We start from the raw sequence: 11,221 nt of genomic DNA on the forward strand, positions 1-11,221 counted from the left end.
AAACGCCTTACTCTCACAAAATACGCTGATCAAATTGATATGATTTTTAAAATGCAGCTTGAAGTGAGTCCTACTTCCAAAATTCATTTCAAACGAGTCAGACGTTTTATCGACCCCAAAAATTATGAATCCGACAGAAATCTAAGTAATTTTTGACTTTTTAAATATTTTTTTTTACCTCCTCAGCCTTCTGACGATGTGGATGGACTTGAACTTAAACGGCATTGGGGACGTTATTATTCATTCCAACCCCTGTGTGCAATATTTGTGTTTCAGGTTGAAAGTCATATATCTACAAAGTTTAGTTAAAATTGCTCCAGAGGTTCCAGAGTTACGCTGGAATGTATATTCATACATTTACATCCAAATATACATAGATGTGTGACAAACACCTTCAGCATTGTTCCTGTAAATTCCCAGTCCAATTGACATATCCGTTTATGCCTCAATTTGGGATTAAATGTCATTGCAATTGTAAGCTAACAGCTTTGACATTGTGCATTCGACGCTAATCTCAGTCATTTAAGACACCCTCCTGTCGATGGGGCTGAACTTCAACTTTAACGCTGGATTCGACGCTAATCTCAGTCATTTAAGACACCCTCCTGCCGATGGGGCTGAACTTCAACTTTAATGCTGGATTCGATGCTAATCTCAGTCATTTAAGACACCCTCCTGCCGATGGGGCTGAACTTTAACGCTGGATTCGACGCTAATCTCAGTCATTTAAGACACCCTGCTGCCGATGGGGGCTGAACGAATTTTAACGCTATCAGAAGTGTAATTATTAATCTCAGCGATTAGTGCCGGTCGTGGAAAATCAGCGCCAGAGTATACGACGGCGCCACCGTGAGATCGACAGACCAGTCGCGAAGTGCCACCATGGTTGACGCGAAGCATAAGCAAATTTGCAAAAAATAATCAGTGATTTTCCCTGATTTTGAGAACTTTTTATTACTTTTTCCTTCCATTTTATATATTTCTTTTCTTTTTCTCCCTAATTTTGCTCCCCTTACTTCGGTACTCGGAGCCCACTCGCTCCCCCCCCCCATCGGCACGGTATTGTCAGCAATATTAGGAACTGTGCATTCGACGTGAATATTAATAGAATTCCGTAATTTTTACATAACAACCCTTCCCACTACCCTAAGGTGTGTGGTTGTATAACGTAGGCTTAAATAGTATACGGATTGTCGCTTTAGGGAATGTTGCCAATCAACTTAGGGGTGCCTAAAACTATGGATCCTATACTAATATCAGATTTTTAAAATTATTTTTTGTATGGCAAAATTCTTCACTAATGGAGGCTGAACTTGGATTTAAACCGTTTTGGAAGTGTCGCTATTCATCTCTGTGACTCCAGAAACTGTTGACTCTACACTAATATCGGTTGTTTTTCATCCTTTTATATTTTACTCCCTTCCACTTTCCCTAGGAGTGCTAGGGGTCTTGTCCCTACTGAAGGCTGAACTTGAACTCAAAGATCATCTGATCTACCACCAAACAACTCAGGAACCCTGGAAACGAATGATCCGACACTAATATCTTTCATTATCGATACTCTTACACATCACTATTTCACTCCCGGATGCTGATGGAAGCTGAAATCCGTCTCAAACAGTATCGGATTTGTCACTATTTATTTAAGCGACTTCGAAAGCTATGGATTCGATACTAATAGCAGTCATTCTCAATTATTTTTACATAGTACCATCCCCCTCCTCTTAGAAGTACTAATTGGGGCTAAAAACAGTTTTAAACGGCATGGAAATGTCACTGTTCCTCTCAGCGACCCTCAAAACTACGGATTGAACATGGTCGTTTTGGATCATTTTTATATTTCATCCTTCACTCCCCCTAGGTGTCTTTTCAGTTCAATTTAAGAGATTACGTTAAAAAATACACCTTCAATAACGGGTAAGGTGGGCCGGATGAAAGGCTTCAATAGGTGGGATCTGGCCCGAGGGCTGCCTGTTTTACATGTCTGAAACATACATACATTTTAGATTATATGAAAGGAGCTGCCTTGAAACGCTCGGCACCATATCTGCAGGGTATGGGAGGACTGGCTTGTTAGCAGTTCGTCTCTACCAGTAGGTAATTGGTAGGAGGGGCTTTGGCTCTGCCGCGCAGTAGGCGTATCCCACTCCCTCAGAGAATGAGTGTTACACACTAAGGCGTCAAACTTAGGGGACAAATCTTGACGGTGTACATAGCGCACGAGAACTAATGTCCAGATCGAGGAAAAACGGAACGGGTGCTTCAGTTAGCGGAACCGATCCATGAAAGACGCTTTGAGGCCGCAGCACGTCTTGCCAACGTGCGATAAAGAGTGGAGGTAGACCACTAGCTCTAAATCGTGTTTAAAAGGAGCTATCATATGTGTGCAAAGCAGGAATATTGAGAAAACTTTACTTTGATCTCGTTGACTTTATTGTTATGATCTGGCACTGAATCAAAGATAGTGTCCAACGAAGTTGAGACTTTTGCTACTGAGCTACTGTGCACTGACTCTTTCATGAATAAATGTTAGTGCTATTGTTTCTTAAAAGATCAGTGATACATACCAGCATGCAAGACCATCCTGTAATCCATCTCTTGGAGGTTGGATAAAGTAGTGAAGAAGAGAGTATATTGTGAGATTACTCTTCCACAGTGAAACAGCACCGGATTCTACAAGCAGAGGTCGGGACTCGGAGACCATATTGATACCCGTCCTCCATAACCTCAAAGGTGCATAAAGGACATACAATCTCACCGGAGAATAATTCGATTCCCTTTGGAAGAAAATGAATATATAATACTACCTGAATCAGAATTCTACTTCTTTTCTGGTTGGCTCGTTGGTTTGGATTTTTCATTCCAAATCAAGAATCGATGCTATATGAAACGTATACCCATTTATTAACATGAGATCTGAACTACATGAGGTCGCACTGAGAATCGAACTCGGGTCTTTTGTGTGCAAAGCGTGTGTGTTGGAATCTTCTCATTGAGGAAAAAACTTCAAAAATAAGCTTAAAATTACTATCCATTTTTTCTTATTTAATTTTTATTAACTCAATGTATTACTTTTTAATATCTTATTACAGTGGGGATGTTAATTAATTGTTATAGTAACTTCATTATATAGGCTCTTTTTCGAGCTTAGATTGTTTAATTCATATCTGCAATCTGCTGGTAATTCCATATTCCATAAAACATAATAGGTTAAGGTTCTAAAAATTTCAAAATCCTCAATGTAACAGTGAAAAAAGGGAACAAAATAACCTGCAGATAGTGCTGAGAGCTACTAATTCATAAAGGACATAACATATATGGCCACATAGCGGTTATGAGCTTATGATACATGTTGCCTACATTTTGTTGTATATTTATTTGCTAAAAGAGATAGGACGGGAGACATTTCTAGCCGGGAGGGAAAGCTCTTAACCTGAAAGGCGTGGCGACCAACATTAAATTTACAGCAAACCACGAACTAAAAATTGATGTTAAAAAGAAGAGGAGGAGAAAAAGCTTCAACAGCCAAATTGCTTTTCTTTTTGCCTCTTTAGACTACATTACTATTCAAATATTCGCAAAAGCTGCGTCGGTAGAAAGTACAGCTAATGCTTTTTTAAAATTTTTTTCTTTACTTATATCGTACGATAAAAATCCCTGGAGCGTGTACCGTATGGAGTTTGAAAGAAAATCAACAGGATGTAATGAGACATGGTTGAAAGGTAAACAAGTAAGTTTTCGTTTCTCATTGGGAAACTACGATAGATCTCCAAACAGTGAAAATCCAATAATAAAACAGATCGTTGTGGATCTATAAGTTCTAGTTATAATGGAGCGATAAGATCAGAGAAGGAATGTATTTTTAATACATTCTAAAGCCATTTCAAAAGCGGTTCCTCGCTACCTACTGCCAATTTTGTTGTATGAAGATTAATACCGAAACTAAAAGTAGTAACAGATTTCTACGACTACCGGTTGCAACAAGAAAACGATATCGGAGATACATACTCTGTTGGTAGTGAACTAGTAACTACTTCTTGCTAACTATTACTGTTTTGTTTTACACTACAGAGAACAGTGTTGAAACCGAAAACCATAAATTTTCCAAAAGTTTCAGTTAATAGATGGAAAGCTGTAAATGTTGAAATGTAACTATTTTTTCCTTGCGACGCTGAAGCCATATTTAAAAGACACTTTTCGCTATCTCTTATCGACTTTGCTCTATGAAGATTAATGAAGAAAGCGAAAGAACTTCTGTTTCTTCCCACATTCTCATCCCGCCATTTCTTCCATCATCATTCATTTGCCTTAATTATCCGTCACCCTTAGTCTAACGGGTATAGTAGTCCAATGTTAAGCTCATTTACTTCATTTTAAAGTTCAAGTTATTCTTAATTTTAAACCATAACTCCTTAACGCATATTGTCGCCTTTCTAATATCATATTGAAGATCTTCTTTAGTATATATTTCAAGATTAGTTTCATTTTGATATGGGACGTTCTTCTCGTACAGCATCATTTTCTTAATTAAGTTTTTTTGCTCAGAAATTACGCATGAGGATTTACATGACTCATCATTGTATTCAGCTTCATGAAATCTATCAGTTGGAATATGTCTTATGACTCATGTAGGAGAAATTTCTTTCATTAAACGCTAATAAAATAGTAAACATGTCCAATTTTCTTGATGACCATCCTAAATCATCTTCCCTTTTAACTTCAAAGCAATTAATATTATCTCATAAAATTGAAGCACCAGCTGTAAATTAAATATGCATATAGCATCATTACCTGTCAGACAATACATATATACACACTCGTACATATGAGCTGTTGAAATATAAAATTATGATAGTAATAAATAACTGGTTAATATTGCCGTATATAAAACGATAACGGCCAATTTAAGTTGTTAAGTAAAAGAAATTACTTTAAAAATAAGTTTACTAATTAGCAACCAATTTCATTACATCGGAAATTAATTTGTCAAAGTCCCATAAATATCAACGATAATTCCATTTGAAAGATTTCTTTTAGTCCTGTTCGCCTATACAAGCTTCCATATATTAAAAGTGTTACATTTATTTGGGATGTACACATTTACATGATAGTATGTACAAAAGCTAGCGATGATAGATAAATACTAATAAAAGCTCTGATCGGAATTGACCTTAATTATAGATAGATATGCATGTAGATATAGACAACTGTCTGAACAAAGCAAAGTGATGGAACTTGCTCCATTCATTTACCCTACATATGATGTGTGTATAAGTGCTTTGTTGATTGATTGATTTCATTTTAGCGCCTCTTTCAGCAGCGAGGCTAAACGAGACGTGAACCTAAAGCTTCATGTGAGATTCAAACCACATGAGCTAACACTGAGAATCAAACCGCGTCTCCCACGCCAAAGACTCGTACTCTAACCGCTTAGCCACGAGATAGCTCGTAAAGGGAGGTGCATGAGAGCAAGGGGAAACTAGAAGAACATGAAAGAAATCATGGGCATGATGATGTCTTTAATCTCAGATATTTTGAAATCAAAGCCAGAGAGTCTTCGTACGAATATCAAACAGTCTATCACTGAACCACTTTGCCTTCCTCAACGGACTGAATTGTTGGCTATTCTTTGCACAAGCATTCGATATCGATCTTTAGTAGAGCTAGTTCTCTTTACCTGAACACAAACAAAATTCCATTGGGGAAGTTCCTTTTTTTATATGGAAATAAAATAATAACGATCTTTAGGTTTTGGTATGAGTGGAGAAACTAAAGAAAAAGGAACAATTGAATTATAAAAGACCCAACTTATCATTTCTCATAGAGACATCCATGTTTGATCTTTGTTCTGGAAGCAAAGAAGCCCATTTAATGTCCGCAAAAGTAGCGAAAATTGATTTAAGGAATAAAAAATGAACCTACCCATAATAATTACAAATAAGCGTGCAGCGGAAATAATACATATAGACCACACACAATAGTCGCATAAATAGAAAACATCAACGAAAACTGACATGAGAACATAAAATAATTTGTCATTTAATGTTGTGCGGAATCCTTAAGAACAAATAAACGTTCTAGCGCTGACCTCAATGTCAGTGGATGTTATGGTGATAAAGGATAAACAACTTAACTACCTTTATTAATCCGTTAGTCTCAGGCGCTTTGACACCTTTTGAAGGACAGGGAAGCCTTTTCAATGATGGCAAATGATTTATTTATGTTGAGCGGTTCAACGATATGTCAATGTCCTTATGGTAATTTTGTTCGAGCAACAGGATGATTAGTCATTTCTCTCAAACTAGGAAAATGTATCACTGTCACTTTTTTTCTGTACGTATAAAAGCGTACACTTTGAAATTAAATCAATTATTTCTCTTTCAGCAATAGTTTATAAGACATTAAAGGATTTTGCTTTGTTTAAATTTTGAAAACGCTTTTCTCAAATACTAAGAATTCTTGATGGGATTGCCATCCATTTGACAATTTGGTGTGCAATTCAGTAAAAGAAAAAAAGAACAATTTGAACAAATTATTTTGATGTCTTCTCGTTTACCTCAACCATAGGTTGGTGAGTAATATGGAAATTTTAAAACTTTTCTCTCCCTTGGGAGAGCTGTTTCATACTTTGATAAATTCTCTTCTTGGTAACTGCATCTACATATTCTAACCTTGGTCTTCCTGTTCCTGGTTTTCCTTCTGCCTTTTCTTCTATGAACACGGCGATCCAATCGGAGTGCCGAATAACATGACCAAGTATGTTGTTTCTTCTTTTCCCTATTATCTTCATGATACGTAGAGCTTTATTACCTTTCTTAAGTATGTCTTCGTTCCTTTTCCTTTCGGTTCATGATTGTCACAAGATTAAATTGAATTTAAAAACAAATATTGTCTCTTTTTCTTTTCATCTTGGATAATATAGTAAAAAAGGGTTTCAATAGGAGATAATATACTTTGCTTGCGGGTAGAAAGTGCTAAGGGTGTTTGATTTACAAATGACACATAAAGACTTAATACATAACGAAATTTACATCGATAATTAACATGGTGTTGAAAACGAATGGGAACAAGTTGTTAAAAATAAAATATGAAGACAAAACAGAAACAATTCTCATTGAAAGAAAAGAAGTTTTTTGAGCTATGAAACTTGAAAGAGATTAGTATTGAAATGAAATGTGAATATAAAACGGAGAAAGGGTATAACAATGATAAATGTGTATTAAACAATGTAAGGCATTGAACAAAAAGACTTATGTACCAGTATATCAAATGTTTTGTATGCAGTACTATATGAACTGGTTAAACTTAAATTTTTATAAACCACATTCTTTTTATTTTTCAGAAATTGATACCAAAGGTACAGTAATAGATTCCAGAACAAAGCGACCATTTCTCTTACCACAAAAACTTCCGATATCGTATGTTAATAATCGAATGAAGCCCTGACTCTTTGTGTTAATAGATTGGCTTATATAGATTTGTTTTCATCGTCTTTCTTTTTTCTTTCTTTCTTTCTTTTTTTTTTTAAGGAAAAACGGTTACCTACACCACTGTTGCTTTAACCCATTATATGAAGCAAAATGTGAGCATTACGAAGAAATGTGATAACGTTATTATTTTTCTATGCAGATCTTCTGGTGTAGATGCACAAGGTAATCTACAGTATATGAAAACATACATTTACTAATTTGTTCATTCGGCTATTTCATTTGATCAAATTGCATCCGTGGCTACTTCCCTGAACTTTTGTGAAAAGAAAATATGACAAAATATAGTACTAATGTCAATAACAATTTAACATTTCCAATTAAAATCTACCTCTTCATTTAATTAAATAATTTATTTTCGAATTTGAAACTTTTAATGTACATCGCAAGACAATTTTGTCCTACTATTGACAGTGAATTGTAACAAAAAATTACTTTTGAAGGCGAGGTCCAACCACAACCACTTTATTTAAAGGTATCAGTACAACAGTATCTTCGTGTAGCGCTAATGGGAATCCCGGAAAGCATTACAGGACTCGCGGTAGCTCAAAGTGGAAGAGTGTTCACCTCTGGTGCATGCGGTCCTTACTTCGATTCCGGCTCGCACCAAGTGTATTTTGTGGTGCACAAATACCGTGTGCGTGACTTTGCTCAGGGTTCGCTTGTTTCCCTCCACTTTCTCCATTCCACCATTTCATTCATTTCTCATCATCACCGTCTCCTTTAGCCTAGCCGACATAACTGTGGGACGTAAAAAATTTCAATCAGGATTACCGATCGGGGTATTAAAATAATTTATGTCCATACACTTACATCACATGGTAAACTGATCGTACTTGAAGAATTATAAGAATACAAGATTAAATAGTGATATATTTTATAAACAAAAATCTTAAAATTTGGCTCCTAATCTATCAGTTAAACTACGAACATCCTAACAAACGCAGAATATTTATTTTTAATTTGTAAAAATCAGTTACACCTTCTATGGTATACCCTACAGATTAAATGATACAAGTGACTGACTAAGATCAATAATTACCAAATATTTAGTGAAGTGAGAATGTGGAAGGAAATAAGAGAAGCCCATGGGCACAAAGTAGTCCATCAGAAATTCACATAAACAGGGGTCAAACCAATGAATTCTTGCAACACAAAAGGCATAATAAGTTCGAAAAATGTTAACTTTAATATACTCTATATCAAACGTCCCCTCTGGGCTTTCGATATATTTTTTCTCCTTTGACGGAATTTCAGGTTATATTTTCACAAGTATGACTTAATCTTCGTAATAGGTGGCTCGTTGGCTCAATGGTAGAACAATTACCTCTGGTTTGTGGGGTCCCTGGTTTGATGCCCAGTCAAGTAAGTTTATGGTGAACAAGATCGTGTCCGTGAGGCTTCTCGGGGTGCACTCGTTTCCTCCTACTTTCTCATTCCACTAGTTCTTCCATCTTCATTCCCTTGCTTCAATCACCGTCTTCCTTAGTCTAAAGGGTACAATCGTAGAACGTTAACTTCAAAGATTTCATTTCATTGCATTTTTCAATATTCGTAACGTACATAAAATCATCCTCTTCAATTAAGAAATAGGTTGTTGAAGAAATCTCGATACTCCATTGAATCCTAAAGAAAGATGCCACGCATTGTCAGGTCGTACGAGTCGCCAACTCTTGCTTTCCACTCAATTTGCAGACAGTTTGCTCTAATATTAAAATGAACTATTGCAATAAGATGTGATCCATGATTATATCATCTATTTTGGATTAGGTTGGCTGCAAGATCATTTTTTTTTTTTTTTTTGAGGTAACATTCTTTCCTGTTGCCTATTCCCCCTCATTTCTATCTTGGACACATACTACCAGTTATGTTGTGACTTATTTTGCATGCCTTACAGTTATAAGCAGAACTACAAACCCTTTTTTAACATTATCGAATTTAATGTTATGCCACCATTAACAGTAATGATGAAGAACGATTAAATAAAATAATAAACAATCTATTGAGAGATTTGTATTAAGCTTGCAGTACTTTTGTTTTGAATTTTGTGGATAAATTCAAAAGTCATATAAACGTTTATAAAGATTGCAAGACAGTGTATCTAGACTTACTAAAACAAAGTAAGAAAAGTTTTTTTTCTTTTCTCTCTCTCTCTTTGTTTTACATGCCAGAAATTTGAGTCCAAATTCATAATGTCACACGTGGTTGTGTCTGTACTTCAGGAAAGATCTTTCAAACGAATATCACGGTATTAACGCGCATATGGGGCAGAGGTTTTCTCCAAGAATATAAAATTTAAGGGTGCAGGTTATACATGTGAATGACAACAAATAGTTAATGATATACTTATTTGTAAAACATGAAGAACATCATTCTAGCTATTTCCAAAAATTTTGAAAAATATCATACGTGTAAACTGCCTTTGTATTTTTTAAAGAGGTATGGATTATGTCATTTTAAGGTTATTAAAATATTTGTTTGTAAATAAACAAAATTCAGAAAGCTGTTTTCTAAACAAATCGTCCAATAGTTATGCACTACTACTACGCTTCTATTTTTGTGGGTTCTTCTCTTCTCTTGTTTTCCAGAAAACGAATTCTCTCATGTCATACAGTTGTTAATTAAATGTTTAGTTATGAAATAAGAAAAGTTAATTTTAGCTGTTCTTGATGAGAAATTATGCAGTAAACTACAGTTATTTATGTATGGAAAAGAAAATACAAGTTACTTCTGGTAAAGCTACTAAAAGTCTAAAGTTAATAGTTTGGTCTTGATACAAGTATAATGTGACTTCTAGTTGTCCACACTTACTGAAAAGACAAATAGACAAAATATACAGATATAAGAAAGCCATTCATTTGGTAATAGTAGTCATAGAACAGGGTCTTGACTCATTCGTATAAAGCAGATGCAAATATCGAAATTTGTAATGTTTCTCTAGATTACAAGATATTTTTACTCCCGTTACTTAAATGATTGCAGTTTATTGTCAATCTTGAGTTCAGAGGCTATCTACAATACGGACACTACTAGTCGAAGAAGGATCCAAACCAGTATTCCGGTTTATATCGGAAACAAGTATTGTTACGTTCAAATACGCTCAAGTCCTTTGGTTAATAGGACTCTTCAGATCTCGTGCCTTCTAACGGTCGAGCATCTAATATGCATGTTTTCTGTGCATGTGATACCGGATTCGATTTTCAATGGCGGATCTTGCCTCAACTACAAACTAGAAAGCTTCTATTTTGTGACCTTTCAAAGACAGTATTATACTGTGATACAAAGTTAGGTGTTGTCTTTTAACTGGTATTTTCATGTTCTAAATTACACTGGAAGCTCTTTTTCATCCATCTGGACCCGCACTAGAGGTGCTAAAATTTAAGAATATTTTTTAGATGAATCTGGAATTATTTTTTAAATTTAATTCTCGCATTTATGAATGCTGATACATGGATATGGTATCATTCAAAATCCAGATTCATTTTAAAGGCAACGATGTACGAAACGTGAATTTAATGCAAGTAGGTTATAAGCTAAAGGTGCAGGGACATCATTTGAGAAGGGCAAGGGGAAATTTACTCCCTGAAATAGAAAAACACATAATTTTAAATAAAATTGTTTGTAAATATACTATTAGAAGTTTAAAACTTAGAAGTTTGAATTCTCCTGTCGATAGATAATATTATCGACAAACTCTGAAATGTTCGAAATCTAAACGGCGTCACAAACATCTT

The 11,221-nt window shown here is 35.3% G+C and overlaps 1 protein-coding gene across 1 annotated transcript in view; it reads left to right on the forward strand.

Annotated features, from left to right (window-relative positions):
* The window catches only part of LOC145666911 (octopamine receptor beta-1R-like), a 361,682-nt gene that overhangs the window by 332,095 nt on the left and 18,366 nt on the right, over positions 1-11,221 (forward strand). The window lies entirely within an intron of this gene.

This window comes from Thermobia domestica, chromosome 12, assembly GCF_964235325.1.
Source record: "Thermobia domestica chromosome 12, izTheDome1.hap1.1, whole genome shotgun sequence".
Lineage (NCBI taxonomy): Eukaryota > Metazoa > Arthropoda > Insecta > Zygentoma > Lepismatidae > Thermobia > Thermobia domestica.